We start from the raw sequence: 19,953 nt of genomic DNA, 5'->3' as shown, positions 1-19,953 counted from the left end.
AATCTCGGGTCGAGATTTATTTTAAGGGGGTGAGGATGTAACACCTCGAATTTTTGTGTCCAATAATATGTTAACACGTGTCATTAGTTACACGTGGCATTTAATATTAAATAAAGGACTAATGTTGACAAACCTTGAAAGTATATAAATTCGAGGGTTATAAATGTCAAACAAGGGTAAATATACTGTATAGTAACCCTAAGTGATGCTTGTACCTTCAAACGAATAAACCATGGATCGTACGGTAGCGAAACGCGGAAGAAAGTGAGAGGTTACAAGCTACAGGGGTTAACTGTGTCAACATGTTCAATTATACCTCTGAGTGACCCTTTAACGCTCCCGAGGCTTTGTAACAGTATTATACGCTCACTAGAATATACTGTATAAATTCCGCGAAGTTCCGTTTTAAAACGAGAAAGTTGTGGTCGAATTCGTATAAGAAGGGTTAAAAGCGTCAACAATGAAAGTTAAGGCTTTCAGAATAATTAATAAACTAACCGGGGACTTAACAATGCGGGTAAATAACACGAGGTCCTTAGTTGTAATTAACCGAGGGCCAAACCGCAAAGTTACCCCTTCAAACCCGAAAGGTCAGGTTAATAATTACGAAAGATTTCGTTATTAATTACCAGGATTTCGTCATGATTACAAAAGATTTAAAAGTTCTGAAAATCTAACCTCTCGCGACCCGCGTTATGTTTTGGGTTAAGTGGAGGCGGGCCGCGAGCCACCTCTTATTCGCGTCTGATTTTTAAACATCAGGCGGCCCGCGTTAAAATGTGCCTAAACCTCCAGGCGGGCCGCGTGGGACGCCCAGATGCAGAAACTTTGGATTTTTATGCCTTTTGAGCTAGTGAACGATCAAACAACCAATAAATGAGGCATGGGCGCCCCCTACTCGACCCATAGCACCATGGGACACCTGCCCATCATCCATGATCAGTTGTAGACCAATGTGTAATGATCTAGAGGCATGTTGAGCACTATAAATAGGCATGATATGTGCATAAGTGAACTCACACCTCAAAACTCAACTACTGATCATTCTAGGAGCTCTCAAGTTTTCTTCTCTGTTCTTAAGTCTTGCCTTAAGCTTCTGTAAGTATACCATACCTTCCATAGTTCTGTTTTTGCTTAGTTTAGCTTATAAACCTAACCGTCGTAACTAACGGTTGTCATGGCAATAATTCACGAATGGTCCAGTGAATTGACGAATCAAAAGTAGTTATGAGTTGGTATCTATGTGGGTAATAAACCCCTAAAAGGGTTCCCTCTGATCACCACTCTAACTAGTTCAAATGTCGAGTCAAACGAATGCTTAAAAAGTCAACAGAAAGCTATTTTAGCGATTCTTGTATAAATTGTAATGCAGATGATATGAAACCTGTTTTCACACTTATAAAACATGATATTAAGTATATAAACTTGTCTAAGCTCGTTTGAATCGACCATTTGCTATATTGACCCGGTTCGGAGCCGAATGTCGCAAAAGTTTGACTTTTGCTTTGACTTCAGTTCTGACCCGTTTTAGTGAGGTATAGATATGCCTTAGGACTCTCTTAGGACCAGGTTACATGATGGTATAACCCTCTGTGACCGGTTCATTGTTTGTCCGAGTCTTTTACGCATTTCCGTTAATCGCCTAAAAGTTGACCGTAACGCCCTTTTTAAAATAAAACGAGTATTTCGGACACGTGAACGGACCATAACCTTGCTTACTAAATTATAAGCATGTCCTTAAAGTTTCACGTCAATCCGAGGTCTAGAATGGGAGTTATGCTAAATAGCGCAATTAAAGTAAACTTTTGTAATAAACGACACAATTAGCATAACGCCTATTTAAACCAAGATTTCGTCACCAAAACTTTTACCCACTGTTATAAAATAATATTTTGGGATTTTTAAAGATTTTTAATAATTTTTACCTTGCTCATAACCTGCGGTTATGGCTACGGTTCGGTAAATACCGAATATGCCCTTTTTGGCCGAAACTTGAGTTCTACAAGGTCTTTTGACCCGATTCCAGTTGCTACTTATTTTAAATAATAAATAAAGTATTTTAGACTCTATAAACTGTTCGGGAAACTCAGATTTCCTGTAGAACTCGAAAAGCTCTTTAAAAGTCTTTAAAATGACCGAAAAACCCCTACGGGGCGATATATTAACTAAAACTCGTTACGGGCATCACGGAAGGTATCCTACTGATACCACAACCTCTTTAAGGCATATTAACTTAGGAAATAAGCGTAGGACTCTCATGGCTAACCGTTTCGCCTAATGCGCGCACGGTTCGGCTTATGAAACTAGTTTTCGTAAATTAGCCGATATGGGTCAAATTATATCATTGTGACCCCAAAATCCAAAGTGTGAACCTTAAACCCATATAAAACAAGTCTCTGAACTTGTTGGGTCAGAATCACACTCCATTCTCGGTTTCCGCCTTTTCGCGCGGTTAAACCATATCTATCTTTTGAAACCGACCGGTCTAGGCTACGGCTAATATAAAGACCTGTTAGGATTCTAATAGGTTAATTAAAACCTTCGTTCCAGAATAGGAGCCCCAGTAAAAGCTATCTGTGACGTAATCCAATAAGGAATATACTTGCAAAGGTAAATACTTTAACTTATTTTCCCTTATACGGGCTTGGGATACGGTATATTAATACCGCTTGATTGAGCATCATATCTTCCATCGCTTAGGTGGTTAATTGAATAATGTGATCGGCTCATTTAAACAGTCTTGTTACTTAAAAGCCTTTGGGGGGTTAATGACCGTTGTCCCGGATATCCTTGGCATCATTTTACGAAATGGCCACGACCTCGACATCCCGGTGTAGGCGTACACCCGGTATATTATGTCGACATTATTATTATTAAAAGACGTAGCCGTTGGTTTTTACACTACGGTTTTACGCAATGTGGTGTGTCTATTAATCTTTAACCCGGACAGGATCCGGGCTACTGAACGCATAAAAGGACATGTAATTCGTTCACAAGATTTTAATAATTTTCCCAAGTTATAAAAGAGTTTGTGCCTTGTGCATTCAAATCAATTTTAATAAACATTTTCAAATGTGTCAGTTGAACGTATTTACCAGTGTAAACTGACGTATTTTCCCCAAAAGATTAAGTGCAGGTACTACACGAAATTTGGCTGGTAATAGCTTCCTAGCATCACGAATAGTCTCGCAAACTTGATGCTGTATCTGACTGAACAATACTTTATTTTATTTATGATCCCCTGTGGATACAATTCGACTTCTGTAATACACTTGATATTACATTCAAAAGGTTGAATTATATTTATCTTTATGCTTTCGCTGTGCATTCATATAATTGTGTGGTTTGACTATATTGTTGCCAACTACGTCACGGTAATCCCCCACCGGGCCCACCGGTGAGACACGTGGAAATCGGGGTGTGACAAGTTATCTACAGGAATTTTGTTCAAGGTTTTGCCAACTGTCTAGTTTTTCAGACAGTGGTTTAGCATCTCAGATGATGAAGACTTTTCTACTAAAACTACTCATTTTGTGTCTAATTACTTGAACTAGAACATGAGTGTCTAGTAGTTTCAAAATCAATTTGCAATCAATTTTTGATCAGTGATAACCAAACTTGAGCTTAACATGACCTTGATATGAGTGTCATTTCCTTTTGATCAGTATTAAGGATAGTAATTTCACACAAAAAATTAGGAAATTACATCCTGACCAGAGATGAACTTTTACTATCAAAAATGAGTAAAAGAACAAAATATATTCTATAAAAAATAAAATGTATCTGGTTTTATTTAAAAGAAAACACCTTAAAAAAATTAAAGAATGTTTAGAAAAATAATCAAAAGGATCTGACAACTTTACAAATAAGTTTATGATTATATCATTCTCAAGTACTTTTGACCACTATTTGAGGTCATTTTCTTGTCAATTGATTGTAGATTCCTTTTTAAGCACCATCACTAAAGATGCTATTTTTACCAGAACAATTCCTGTATTGATGAATGCACACAGTTGCACAATGACCACTGATGACCTGATTTTAACCTCAAGAGTGTTTTATGCTTATACTCTTTTCTTTTGATTTCAAAAGTTTTGAGACAACTACACTTTGAGATTTGTTCATTTTCCTTTTCCCTCTATACCCCTTTTTATTCACATGTTCAGAAATACTCACTAGGAGATTATATTTTGAACATACTTTGTCCATAATCACTTTGAAGTAATGTTTTGAGAAATTTGACCATTTTTTAGCATGTTTTATTACAGATCTCACATTACTTATGATTAGGACTGTTTTGACACCTTATTTTCTTAATGTGTTTTGGACACGGTTGATTTGATCCTTTTGAAGGTTTTCAACCTGCCTTTGAGCACATGAGAGATTTTGACAAAACATCACAAATATCAAAACAACAATTGAAATCAATTTTGGAAAGTATCGAATGAACCCATAATTTACCAGATACTTTACAGATCTGAAAACTATGAGTTACATGTGCATGATAACACTTGTTGTGTGAGATTTGTGTGTAATATGACATCTTGGTTGATATACAGAGTTTCTGAATAATCATTTTGATCATGATTCACTCGTTACTCTGTTTTTCAACTGAATACAACCATCCCTTAGTATCAATGAATTTTTGAGCTGAACTGTTATGTCAAATTGATTGTTAGATCGAATTTGACTGTCCGAGCTCTGATACCAATTGTTAGGATCCGTGGCTCTCATGATTGTGTTTGTTTGTATGAACTTGACATATCAATAAATGTAAAACAATGTAAAGTGCAGCGGAAATGGATACAAACTTTGTAAACACAATCAAAGAAAGAAAATAGTTTGATAAACACATGCTTTTCATTGAGTCGAAGGATTAAACAATACAAAGCAAATGATTACAGCATGTTTACATACTAAACTCCCCCTCAGCCTGATACTCCAGAGTTGGTTGCACAAGATGAAAGGATTGAATTGAGGAGGAGAACTCACTCAAAACGAATCAAATGTAACATTACAGAGTACCGCTCCATTTATAGGAAAACCAAACTACTGATGTACCTCAACTGACGTCACCATGATAGTGACATCTAACGACCTAACAAACTATAAACACTGACCTATACAAACTACTGTTGTCTAAACAACTGATAGATAATACAATACAATACAAAACAAGTCTAACACTGTTCACGTTCCACTGTTGTAGCCTAAGCACTGATTACTTGAACATCAGTGCTTTCTTCAAAAGGAGATCAATCTTTGAATGAGCAGTGCTTGAATCTTCAGCAGTGCTTATGAGACAGCAGTAGATAGAGCTCAATGTTTGTCTTCAGCAGTCTTTAAGAGTATCATCAGTGTTTGGTTCATCAGTTGTTGTAGTTGAGCAGCACTTAAAGTTCATCAGCTGTTAGAATACCACTGTCAAGGGGATAGCAAAGTGTAAATTGCTGCTTATTGTGAATCCACTGTTGTGATCAGGTTTTGGCTTTACATTATCTGTTCCTCTGATAGGGTTCAATCCTAACACACCTCGTTCAATACTATACTTCATAGAATTGTCAAAGTGTGGGGCCATATGCTAGCCGATCGGCTGGCCTGGTCGATCGGCTGTCATATCCGATCGGTTGGGCTGTTCGTTCGAACAGCCTAACCGTTCAGCCAACATCCTGACCTGGTCGGCCTGTTCGTCTAACACTTGGCTGTTCTGATTATTTGACATTATATTGAGGTAGTTTGACAACGAGCTAAACCAAGGAACCTTCGTTCTTACTTGTTTCTCCGGTTCGGACGGGAACCACCCAAGTCCGGCCGGTGAGCTGTTCGGAATGGTAGTTTGATGTTTACCCCGAAGTCGGTGAACCTCGTAGATAGAATCCGAATCTTGAACCACTCACCTATTAGAATGATCGGTGAGTTGACTCAAGCTCCGTTTCTACCAGTTTGAAGGCATTGAGTGTATAAGAGTTGAAAGAAAGTTGGAAATCCTCCTTTCAATCCTTTACATCATGTAATTGTTTAGATCTATGATAGATCTTAGCTTGTTTATGTGGAAATCGGTTAGATCCGAGCGATTCATGGTGGATTAAGGCCAAAACATGATGTTCTTGAAGAAAACCATGATGACGTCATCCTAGAATGCTTAGATCTTGATGATTTCATGGTTAGAAATCAAGATTTGAAAGATAGAAAGGTGTAGGAGTGTGCATTAATCAAGAAAGTACAAGATTTAGGATGAAAACTTACCGGAATCGGAAGAAATCTGAGAAAAGAGGAGGAGCACGAGCTGGTCGGTCAGAGAGTTTCCAAAAGTGGAAAGAATGACAATGACAGCCCTATTTATAGGCTCCAAAAGAGGAAAGGGCTGGCCGATCGGCCGGGCATCCCGATCGGACAACCTGCTCGATCGGACAGTCTGTCCGATCGGCTGGGCTGTTCGATCGGCTGACAGCCTGATCGATCAACAGCCTGGTTCGAGTGTTCGGTGCGACGATTTTCGATATTTCGATTTCGATTGAAGATGATACGAATACGATAGAGTTTCCTATTCAAATTACTTTTAATCCCAACCACTATATCTATCATACAATCATCTATATTTCACACTATCCTTACATTACCATCCGACATAATTCGATTTCGTTTGCATTCGATTTGAGATTCGAGTTTCGATTCGAGTTTCGATTGATTCGATTGAATACCACACAGGACATAAAGTAAGCACGCACAGGTAACACATAAGGCACACACACAAGTAATATAACACCAAATTCGCATAGTTCGAGTCTCGAATTCGATTGATGATTCGATTAGCTTGATTATTGATTGATTAACTTTATCGCATTGTTACTTCCTACTATTCACAGTCGTAAGTCGGTTCGCGTCGATCAAACATTCGATTACTTCGATTCTTTCTTGATTACAACACTTACTCCACATAATGCAAATAAAACACAAAATAGACTAATTATAGTCAAAGAAGTCAAAGCTGACTTGGACTTTGACTTTGACTTTGACATTCGAAAACACGGGGTGTTACATGTGGTGTGAGATAATGGCAGAGAAGAAGAAGCGAGTGTATATAATGGGAAAATGAGAGCGAAAATGTATATTGGGATTGTTGATATGCACAGTAGATATGTAATCATCACCTGTCTATCAATAAACACTTTACAGCTGATTAGATTAGGAGAAAACTTGATTAGATTCGGAAAACCCAATTAGTAAATGTTAATTTACCATATTACCCTTGCATAATGTACACATGATCAAATGATGTGGCATCCTTTCATTTGTCCAAAATGGTTCTTACGGTTCTCGCAACTTGGCATGGTTTTCTCTTGAACCGGATCCTATATATATATATATATATATATATATATATAGGACAAAGATCCGTTAGGAACCACCTTTTATTGCGAGAACCACGAGAACCAATGTAAACACAACAAAAAATGCCTAAAAATAACTAAAAAACACACAAAATTTTTTTTTTTAATATTTTTTATAAGAAAATCGCTACATTTAGTAGCCAAAAAAAAATATAAAAAAAAAAAATTTTTTGGCTACTAAAAGTAGCGATTTTAACATAAAAAATAGTAAAAAGAAAAATTTAGATTTTTTTTTTATTTTTTTAGATTTTTTTTAGGTTTTTGGAGGTTTAGTTTTTAGCATTTTAGCTTGAGGGGGGGGGGGGTTTAGGTTTTTGGGGGGTGGGGGAGGGGGGTTTAGGTTTTTGGGGGGTGGGGGAGGGGGGTTTAGGTTTTTTTGGGGGGGTTTGGGGGGGGGGTTAGGTTTTTTTTTAGGTTTTTGGGGGTTTTAGTTTTTAGCATTTAGCTTTTTTTTTGGGGGGGGGGGGGTTTAGGTTTTTTTAGGGTGGGGGGTGGGGATTAGGTTTTTTTAGGTTTTTTAGCTATTTTAGGTTGTGTTCACATTGGTTCTCGCGGTTCTCGCAATAAAGGTGGTTCTCGCATGAACCTTACCCTATATATATATATATTGTAGGGTTCATGAGTGAACAATGATGTATTTGTGAAAAAATGAACTTATCCTGACCATTGATTTTGTAGATCTAGATTTTTTCTTTAGTGACAATTATCTTTTGTAACTTACATGTATTTTAATAGATACAAGGGTATAATTGTATTTTTCTCTCTTCATTTAATTAATTGACTTTTTTCTATCTTCTTATTTCTTTTTCCAATAATAAGAATATTTAATTACATTCTCTATACTTTTTTCTCTCACAAATTACCTAAGTTAATATTTGATAATTTTAAAAAAATACAAACATTATCAAATATTGTTCCATCGAGAACACGATTATAAAGATTTAATTACATTCTCTATACATATATGTATTAGATCAATGTTTGATGAAAAGATGCTTGTGGAAACAATATATAATAATACACAAGTGTATAAGTCTGGTATATACTGACCTGTATACACTATGTACTTGACTTATACACCGGCGTATACGTCTGATATTGTCACACCCCGATTTCCACGTGTCTCACCGGTGGGCCCGGTGGGGGATTACCGTGACGATGTTGGCAACAATATAGTCAAACCACACAATTATATAATGCACAGCGGAAGCATAAGATAAATATATAAATTTCAACCTCTGATTGTAATATCAAAATGTATTACAGGGTCGAATATATCCACAGTGGATCGTAAATAGATATAAAATATTGTTCCATCAGATACTGCAATCAAGCTTGCGAGGCTTATCCCGACGCTAGGGAGCTAATACCAGCCAATTACGTTTAGGTACCTGCACTTAATCTTTTTGGGGAAAATACGTCAGTTTACACTGGTAAATACATTCAACTGACACATTTGAAAATGTTTATTAAAATTGATTTGAATGCACAAGGCACAAACTCTTTTTAACTTGGGAAAATTCATAATGATCTTGTGAACGTTTTACATGTTCTTTATGCGTTCAGTAGCCCGGGTCGTGCCGGGTTAAAGATTTATAGACACACCACGTTTGCGTAAAATCGTAGTACAGAAACCAACGGCTACGTCTTTTAGTTTTAATGTCGACACTTTATACCGGGTGTACGCCTACACCGGGATGTCGATGGTCGTGGCCATTTCGTAAAATGATGCCGAGGATATCCGGGACAACGGTCATTAAACCCCCCAAAGGCTTATAAGCAACAAAACTGTTTAAATGAGCCGATCATATTTAATCAATTAACCACCTAAGCGATGGAATTATATAATGCTCAATCAAGCGGTATTAATATACCGTAACCCAAGCCCATATAGGGGAAATAAGTCAAAAGTATTTACCTTTGCAAGTATTAATCCTTAATTTAGATCAAGTCACCGATAGCTTTTACTGGGGCTCCTAATCTAGAACGAAGGTTTTAATTAACCTCTTAGAATCCTAACGGTCCTTGTATTAGCCGTAGCTTAAACCGGTTGATTCCGATATATGGATATGGTTAATTCGCACGAAAAGGCGAAAACCGAGAATGGAGTATGATTTGGACCCGACAAGTTCAGTGACTTGTTTTATATGGGTTTATAGTTCATACTCTGGATTTTGGGGTTCAAATAATATAATTTGGCCCATATCGGCTATTGCACGAAAACTAGTTCCGTGGGCCGTACCGTGTGCGCAAATAGGCGAAACGGTTAACCATAAGAGTCCTACGCTTATTTCCTAAGTCAACATGCCTCAAAAGTATTTTGGTATCAGTAGGATACCTTCCGTAATGCCCGTAACGAGTTTAAGTTTATATTATGCCCCGTAGGGGCTTTTCGGTCATTTTAAAGACTTTAAAAGGGATTTTCGAGTTCTACAGGAAATCTGAGTTTCCCGAACAGCTTATAAAGCTCAAAATACTTTATTTATTATTTAAAACCAGTGGCAACTGGAATCGGGTCAAAAGACCTTGTAGAACTCCCGTTTTGGCCAAAAAGGGCATATTCGGTATTTACCGAACCGTAGCCATAACCGCAGGTTATGAGCAAGGTAAAAATTATTAAAAATCTTTAAAATTCCCAAAATATTATTTTACCACAGTGGGTAAAAGTTTTGGTGACGAAAACTTAGGTTAGATGGGCGTTATGCTAATTGCGCCGTTAATTACAAAACTTTCTTAAAAGTGCGCCTTTTAGCATAACTCTCCTTCTAGACCTCGGATTGACGTGAAACTTTAGGGTCATTCTTATAATTTAACAAGCAAGGTTTTGGTCCGTTCACGTGTCCGAAATACTCGCTTTAATTTTTAAAAGGCCGTTACGGTCAACTTTTAGGCGAATGACGGAAATGCGCTAAAGACTCGGATAACTCATGAACCGACCACAGAGGCTTATACCAACATGTGACCTGGTCCTAAGAGAGTCCTAAGGTATATTCATACCTCACTAAAACGGGTCAGAACTGAAGTCAAAGCAAAAGTCAAACTTTTGCGACTTTCGGCTCCGAACCGGTTCTATATAGTAAATGATCGATTCAAACGAGCGCAAACAGGTTTATGTACTTATTACCATGATTTATGATTGTCAAAACAGGTTCCATAACATATATATTACAGATTATGCTTAAATCGCTAAAATAGCTTTCTGTTGACTTTTTAACCGCACGTTTGACTCGATAATTGACATAGTTAGAGTGGTGATCAGGGGGAACCATTTTAGAGGTTTAATACCCACATAAATACCAACTCATAACCATTTTTGATTCGTCATAAGACTGAACCATTTGCAAGATATTGCAATGACAACCGTTAGTTACGACGGTTGCGTTTATGAGCTATAACTATGGAAATGCAAGACCAAATTGATTGTGAACGACTTACAGAAGTGTGTTCTTGATTATAGAACAGAAGAGAATGCTAGGGAGCTCTTGAAATGATCAGTTGTAAGTGTTTTGTGTTGTGTGATTTGTTATGCACAAGGTGTGGCTATTTATAGCCAAAGGAAGCAACTTATGATCATTACAAGCACTACAATCAGTCCAGAGCTGATGGGTAGATGTCCCCTAAGTGTATGGGTTGAGCATAGGGTGCCCATGCCCCATAATTATGTGCATGATCGTTCACAAGCTCCAAAAGTCAAGAAACTACAACTTTCTGCATCTGGGCGTCGTACGCGACCCGCATGGACATTCCATGCAACTCTTACGCGGGTCGCCTGGGATCAGAAAATCAGACGCGTAATAGAGGAGGCTCGCGGCCCGCCTCAACTTATGTTTAAACCTTACGCGGGTCGCGTGAGGTTATATTTTCTGAATTTTTCAAATCTTTTACAATGATTACAGAATCGGGCCATTAATAACGAAATCTTTCGTAATGATTTGCCTGACCTTTCGGATTTGAAGGGGTAACTTTGCGGTTTGGCCCTCGGTTATTTACTGATAGGGGCCTCGTGTTAATTACCCGCATTATTAAGTCCCCGGTTTATTTATTAATTATATTGGAAAGCCTTAACTTTCACTGTTGACGCTTTTAACCCTTCTTCTACGAATTCGATCGTAACTTTCTCGTTTCATATCGAAACTTCGCGAAATTTATATATATTATTTTAGTGAGGGTATAATACCGTTACAAAGTCTTTGGAACGTTAAAGGGTCACTCAGAGGTATTATTAAACATGTTGACACAGTTAACCCCTGTAGTTTGTAATCTCTCACTTTCTTCCGCGTTTTAGTTTTGTACGATCTATAATTTATTCGTTTGAAGGTTTACGCATTATTTAGGGATACTATACAGTATATTTACCCTTGTTGACATTTATAACCCTCGAATTTATATACTTTCAAGGTTTGTCAAAATTAGTCCTTTATTTATTATAGATGCCACGTGTAAACAAATGACACGTGTTAACACATCATTGGACACAAAAATTCGAGGTGTTACATCCTCACCCCCTTAAAATAAATCTCGACCCGAGATTTACTCAAATAAATAGGGGTATTTTTCTTTCATTGTAGCTTCGACTTCCCACGTATATTCAGGACCTCTACGAGCATCCCATTTGACTTTTACAATCGGTACGTGCTTTCTGCGAAGCTTCTTCACCTGTCGATCCTCAATCGACAAAGGTTTTTCTATGAACTTTAAGCTCTCATCTATATGCACATCTGTGTGTGGAATCACCAACGATTCGTCGGCGAAGCACTTTTTGAGATTGCAGATGTGGAACACATTGTGAATTCCATTGAGCTCTTCAGGCAAGTTTAGTTTATAGGCAACTGATCCGACTCGTTCAATGACCTCAAAAGGCCCTATGTATCTTGGACTCAGCTTGCCCTTCTTGCCGAAGCGCATCACCCCCTTCCAGGGTGACACCTTAAGTAATACTTTTTCACCCACTTCGAAGTGAAAATCCTTACGCTTTGGATCAGCGTAGCTCTTCTGCCTATCGCGGGCAGCCTTGAGACGTTCCCGGATCTGGACAATCTTGTCCGTCGTCTGGAAAACAATCTCTGGTCCCGATAATTGGACCTCTCCTACTTCCGCCCAACAAACAGGCGATCTGCATTTCCTACCGTATAATGCCTCAAAAGGCGCAGCCTTTATGCTGGTGTGGTAGCTATTATTGTAGGAGAATTCGATCAGGGGTAGGTTCTTATCCCAGTTACCACCTAAATCGATCGCACATGCACGAAGCATGTCTTCTAGCGTTTGGATAGTACGCTCACTTTGACCGTCCGTCTGTGGATGGTAAGCCGTACTAAAATTTAAACGCGTGCCCAAAGATTGCTGGAAACTTTTCCAGAAATGAGATGTGTATCTAGTATCCCTGTCGGAGATAATAGACACAGGTATGCCATGTAAGGCTACAATCTTATCAACATAAAGTTGGGCTAACATATCGGAGCTATACGTCTCCTTGATGGGTAGAAAATGAGCTGATTTAGTCAGCCTATCGACTATGACCCATATTGTATCGTTTCCTTTCCTGGTTTTGGGTAACTTGGTTATGAAGTCCATAGTTACGCATTCCCACTTCCACTCGGGAAGTTCAGGCTGTTGTAGCAAGCCAGACGGCTTTTGGTGCTCGGCTTTGACTTGAGCACAAGTCAAGCACTTTGCTACATGGGCGGCTACAGACTTTTTCAAGCCTATCCACCAATAATTTGCCTTTAAGTCTTGGTACATTTTGTCAGCACCAGGATGGACTGAGTATTTGGAACTATGGGCTTCCTGGAGAACAACATCTCGTAGTTCTCCATATATCGGAACCCATATACGTCCATTCAGCCTAAGAATTCCATCCTTGCTAAGAGTCAACTGCTCCTCAGTTACTCCCAGTTTTTCATTTGGATAATTAGCTCCCAATACAGCCTCACGCTGCGCAGCTAATATCCTTTCCATTAAATTATTTTTAACTTCAATGCTCTTGGCATTGATTCGAATAGGTTTTACCCTTTCCTTCCTGCTCAAGGCATCGGCGACTACATTCGCCTTGCCGGGATGGTACCTGATTTCGCAGTCATAATCATTCAGGGTTTCCATCCAACGGCGTTGTCTCATGTTCAACTCCTTCTGGTTGAACAGGTGCTGGAGGCTTTTGTGATCAGAATAAATCACAAATTTAATGCCATAAAGGTAGTGCCTCCACAACTTAAGTGCAAATACAACGGCACCCAACTCCAAATCATGGGTGGTGTAATTCTTTTCATGCACCTTTAATTGCCTTGAAGCATAGGCAATCACCTTGCCCTTTTGCATAAGAACACACCCCATGCCTGTGTGTGATGCATCGCAGTAAACTACGAATTCATCTGTACCCTCAGGTAAGGTCAACACGGGTGCGTTGCTTAGCTTCTGCTTCAGTATTTCAAAGGACTCTTGCTGCTTCGGGCCCCAAATGTACTTTTCTTTCTTCTTGGTCAAGGAAGTCAAAGGCGCAGCAATCCTTGAAAAATTTTCAATAAATCTCCGGTAGTATCCTGCTAACCCCAGGAAACTACGTATTTCGGTAGGCGTCTTTGGCTCTTACCAGTTCATGACTGCCTCCACCTTAGCGGGATCCACTTGGATACCACGCTCACTCACAACGTGTCCTAAAAACTGAACTTCTCGTAGCCAGAATTCACACTTCGAGAATTTGGCGTAGAGTTTCTCACGCTGTAGTAATTCGAGAATGCAACGGAGGTGCTTCTCGTGGTCAGCTTGGTTCTTGGAATAGATAAGGATATCGTCAATGAAGACTATGACGAATTTGTCCAAGTACGGCTTGCAAACGCGATTCATGAGATCCATGAACGCAGCCGGTGCATTTGTGAGCCCAAAAGGCATCACTAGGAACTCGTAATGACCATAGCGAGTCCTGAATGCAGTCTTGTGTACATCTTCATCTCTGACCCTTAGTTGATGATAGCCCGACCTTAAGTCGATCTTGGAGAAGTAGCTTGCTCCTTGCAGCTGGTCGAATAGATCATCGATCCTCGGTAAAGGATATCTATTCTTTATGGTAACTTTATTCAGCTCTCTATAGTCGATGCACAACCGCATTGATCCGTCCTTCTTCTTTACAAATAGGACAGGAGCTCCCCAGGGAGATGAACTAGGTCTGATAAAACCTTTCGCCAGCAGTTCATCCAACTGGGTCCTCAGTTCTTTCATTTCCGTTGGCGCTAATCTGTAAGGTGCTCTTGCTATCGGGGCTGCTCCAGGAATGATGTCAATTCTGAACTCCACTTGTCTATCTGGTGGCAAACCAGGTAGTTCTTCAGGAAAAACCTCGGGGTATTCAGAAATGACCGGAAGATCCTCGATCTTCGGCTTTGGTTCTTCAATTATCACCTGAGCCATGTAAATTACACAGCCTCTGTTCAAACACCTTGAAGCTTTCAGCATAGATACGTCTTCGGGCAATCCGTAATGCGTATCACCTCGAATGGTAAGAGATTCACCACTCGGAGTTTTTAAAACTATCTGCCTTTTGCCGCAAATGATTTGGGCCTGGTTATGGGATAACCAGTCCATGCCTAGCACGATGTCAAAACCCGCAAGTTTGAAAGGAAGTAGAGATAAAGGAAAAGAATGGTTCCTAATGGATATTTCACATCCTTCTAGAACGGTAGAGACGGTTTCTATTGTGCCGTCTGCCAACTCTACTTCGTAATTTACGTCTAGGGTTTTGATTGGCATATTTAGTAGTTGGCAAAATTTCTGGTCTACAAAGGACTTGTCAGCGCCAGAATCGAACAGTACTCTTGCAAATACATTATTTACGAGAAAAGTACCTGTAAGCACATTGTCGTCCTTGACCGCTTCCTTTGCATCCAAGCGAAAAACTCTCGCATTTGTCTTCTTAGTCTCTTCTGCCTTCTTGGCATAGTTCGGGCAATTACTCTTTATGTGCCCCTTTTCATTGCAATTAAAGCAGGTTGCATCCTTTATCTTTTTGCACTCCACTGTCTTATGATCCTTGGACTTGCATAGCCCACAGGGTGGAGTCCTTTGTTGCGACTGTGAACCAGACGCAAACCTACACTTCCCGGAGTGAGGTTTCTTGCAGACCTTGCAGTAAGGTCTTCCATCAGCTTGCCCTTCCTTCCTTGTCTCCGACCCTTTCTTGCCCTCACCGTTTCCACGGTGCTTTTTACCGGACTTTCGTGAGGTATCATCCTCACGCTTTCGCTTCTCAGCCTCCTTGCTCCTTTGTGCCCTCAGACGGACAGCATCAAGTGTAAGAGACAAGGAGAGGTCAGTAACTGACCTGAAGGTCGTTGGCCTAGAGGCTTTTACGCTGGCCTTGATCGCCGGCTCTAAGCCCCCAATGAATCGGGCAATCCTTCGTGGTTCTGGTGTCACAAGATATGGCACCAGGCGTGACATAGTGTTAAAGCTTGTCAGATAAGCTTGACAATCCAGGTTTGTCATCACTAGTGAGACAAAATCAGCCTCAATCTTCTCAACCTCGTGCTGAGGGCAGTAGTTTTCTTTTATGAGGGTAATAAACTCCCCCCATGACATTTTGTACAAGGCAGACTTACCTGAAGCCTGCACCAGAGCTCTCCACCACGCCAGGGCCTCGCCCTTGAATGACTGGGACACAAACTTAACCACGTCCCTCTCAGCGCACCCGCTGATGTCCACAATCGTGTCCATCTCGTCCAGCCAGGTGATACAATCAACCGCACCCTTCTCCCCTGTAAATTCACGGGGCTTACATGATACAAAGTATTTGTAGGTGCAGCCCTTAGCACTGGACGCATCAGTATATTCTCTGTCGCGATGAACGCTGTGCTCAGTAGACGAATGCTTGTCGTCATCTTTCTTGGGTTCAGAGGGTGGTTTGGAGTGTGTCTTTGGTTTAGAGGGTGGTTTTGACACAGTTCTGCCTTGGGACTCTGTATGTTGACGATCAATAGCTGCCTGAACAGCATTGTTAATCAGAGCCTTCAGTTGTGCGCCGGTCAAGTGCACTGACGCGTTGTCATAGTCATCTTCATTCGTGTGGCTGTTCTCTCCATTGGGATCCGCCATTTGTAACTTGAATCTGTTACAGAAGATAACAAAATTTTAATTTAGGAGATTATTATATGATTGTCTTTTATGACAATTTGTCAACCATGGTACAGAGACCATATCTGGTTAACTTTTTATTTCATTATATATTAGGATCTGAATATCTCCTATTTCAACTATGTAAATAGTATTGGCGGCATAAAGCCTAATCATGACGATGTTTTATAATATTAGCCGAGATTTCATAGAATCAAAGGCATAGAGATTTGAACCGTAGTTCTTTTATCTCTTTCTGATAGAGAGTCATAGACTACCACTGCCTTTTGTCTTTATAAGACAATTATTATGGCCCATAGGCACTACACCTCTAATGGATGTCTTAATATGGTCGGCCCGTAGGCACTACATCTCAAATGGATGTTTTTAATATGGTTGGCCCGTAGGCACTACATCTCTAATGGATGTTTTTAATAATATTGGCCCGTAGGCAATGCATCACTAATGGATTTCTTTATAATACTGGCCCGTAGGCACTACATCACTAATGGATGTTTTAATAGTTCTGGCCCGTAGGCACTGCATCACTAATGGATGTTTTAATAGTTCTGGCCCGTAGGCACTGCATCACTAATGGATGTTTTAATAGTTCTGGCCCGTAGGCACTGCATCACTAATGGATGTTTTAATAGTTCTGGCCCGTAGGCACTGCATCACTAATGGATGTTTTAATAGTTCTGGCCCGTAGGCACTGCATCACTAATGGATGTTTTAGTAGTTCTGGCCCGTAGGCACTGCATCACTAATGGATGTTTTAGTATTGATCACCTTCATTGGTGATTTAACCCACGATTTATAAATCATTTAGTTGGGTTTGAAATCCTTTAAAGGATTATTGTATAAGAATGACGTGCGTGATTTTAACGAATCACATCTGCCATGAATGTTAACATGCGTACAGAGGTTAACAGGGAATCAGAATCTTTTCAGCTAGGTCGTACCATCTTGACTGATCTTAAAAGACCCCAAGCTAGGTTTCACCCCCTTAAGATTCTTTATTTAGGTAGATCAATGTAAAAGGAATGGTTTTGATTTTTTTTTTTTTTATATATTAAAACAAACTCATAACATACATTCCAAAATCTCAAATACAATTACATATTGCCCTAAACGGGTCTTTCAAATAATACATACCTCCATAGAGGTTTTTAAAATAAGTGACAAGTCCACGCAGGGACTAATATAAGATAGGTGTCCATGCAAGGACTAAAGATAAGTCCACGTAGGGACTGAAATACGATAAGTTGTCCACGCAGGGACTTATTTCAAAGTAGAAATTACAGTAGTACTACTATTAAGGGCTAGTGGTCACGTTTCTTCTTTTTGCCCTTTAGTAGATTCGCCAAGCCCTTGAGAAATCCTCGGTGGCTTTTCTTTTCTTCCTCGAACTCTCTCTCCACACGATCTAGTCGATGGAGTATTTCTTCCTGTTCAGGAGGAGAAAATCGTGGTTGTGGCGCTTGATGCGGAACTGGAGGTCTGGGAGGTATTGGATACCCATGAGCTGAGTAGTCCGGTGGTCCCATGTTTCCATGTGCTCCGTCAGGGTAGCGCGCATTATATCTTGCCGACACCACATATGGGTCGCGCTCATAGCCGTAGTTGTATTGTGCCTGTGACGGTTCGAACGGGTTGTAAGCCGTTGGACCCGTATAAGCTGGTATGGGTTGGTCATACCCAAATGGTGGCGAATTTCGTGCAGTAGGTGCGGAGTTCGCCTCCTGTATAGGACTTGAAGGTCCTTCTTCATGTAGTGGCGGATAGTGGCTACTACTAGAATGTCGAGGAGTGCTGAAGTGGTTACCCCCTCCTCCTCGTGTAGACATACGAGCATTTGTTCTCCTACGCCTCGGCGGATCAGGTATTACTGGTTGTGCCGGTGGCGGAGGTGGTGGCGTAACTGCCTCAAAGCGTGAATCCTCAGATGGATCCTGTGGATGTCTTGGTTGCGATGTCTGATGAGATGGTGTGTTGTACCACTCATGTCGGTCAAACAAGGCCATAAAGCTGTCTGGGCCTTGATACTGCGGACCATGATATGAAGATCCATCAGATACTTCTATCGGATGCGTGGGCGTACCACGAGCTGGTTCAGTTGGATCCTCATCTTCCTCCATGGGATCTTCAGAAAAATGGTCTTGTGGCCCTAGTGGAACAAAACCTGAAGGTTCCTGTATGTAGTCAGCCGGATTAAACTGAGCTACGTAGTATGGACTAGGGTCGTCGTAGTTTCGGTGCGATACCGAACGTTGTAGAGGTATGAAGGAAGGTTGTGGGTTATTGGGATCATTTTCCGAATTTGGCCCAAAGGAGTGCCGGTAGGATGGCGTCGAGCTGTGCGAAGTGGAATGCCTCGCTGGTTCGTATAGATCTCTTCGTCGTTGTGGCTCTTCGCTTCGTGTCATCGAAGGATGTCTTGTACCAGATGGCCCAGCTTCTTGATCGTGATGTGTCACGATTTCTCCTCGGCCTCTACGTCCCCTTCCTCTTCCTCGGAATATAACAGGTGGCATTTTCCTGCTCCAAAACTTATTAAAAATCAAATTGAAAATGAAGACAAAAAGGAGTAATAATCCGAATTTGTCCTAAGTTCTTGTCTAGACTCAAGTATGTGCAATTGTGTCACTGAGATTAAACACAATAGGATAGTGTTTAATTCACTCAATGTTGGCTCTGATACCAACCTGTCACACCCCGATTTCCACGTGTCTCACCGGTGGGCCCGGTGGGGGATTACCGTGACGATGTTGGCAACAATATAGTCAAACCACACAATTATATAATGCACAGCGGAAGCATAAGATAAATATATAAATTTCAACCTCTGATTGTAATATCAAAATGTATTACAGGGTCGAATATATCCACAGTGGATCGTAAATAGATATAAAATATTGTTCCATCAGATACTGCAATCAAGCTTGCGAGGCTTATCCCGACGCTAGGGAGCTAATACCAGCCAATTACGTTTAGGTACCTGCACTTAATCTTTTTGGGGAAAATACGTCAGTTTACACTGGTAAATACATTCAACTGACACATTTGAAAATGTTTATTAAAATTGATTTGAATGCACAAGGCACAAACTCTTTTTAACTTGGGAAAATTCATAATGATCTTGTGAACGTTTTACATGTTCTTTATGCGTTCAGTAGCCCGGGTCGTGCGGGGTTAAAGATTTATAGACACACCACGTTTGCGTAAAACCGTAGTACAGAAACCAACGGCTACGTCTTTTAGTTTTAATGTCGACACTTTATACCGGGTGTACGCCTACACCGGGATGTCGATGGTCGTGGCCATTTCGTAAAATGATGCCGAGGATATCCGGGACAACGGTCATTAAACCCCCCAAAGGCTTATAAGCAACAAAACTGTTTAAATGAGCCGATCATATTTAATCAATTAACCACCTAAGCGATGGAATTATATAATGCTCAATCAA

This window comes from Helianthus annuus, chromosome 15, assembly GCF_002127325.2.
Source record: "Helianthus annuus cultivar XRQ/B chromosome 15, HanXRQr2.0-SUNRISE, whole genome shotgun sequence".
NCBI lineage: Eukaryota > Viridiplantae > Streptophyta > Magnoliopsida > Asterales > Asteraceae > Helianthus > Helianthus annuus.
This window is presented reverse-complemented; position numbering follows the sequence as displayed.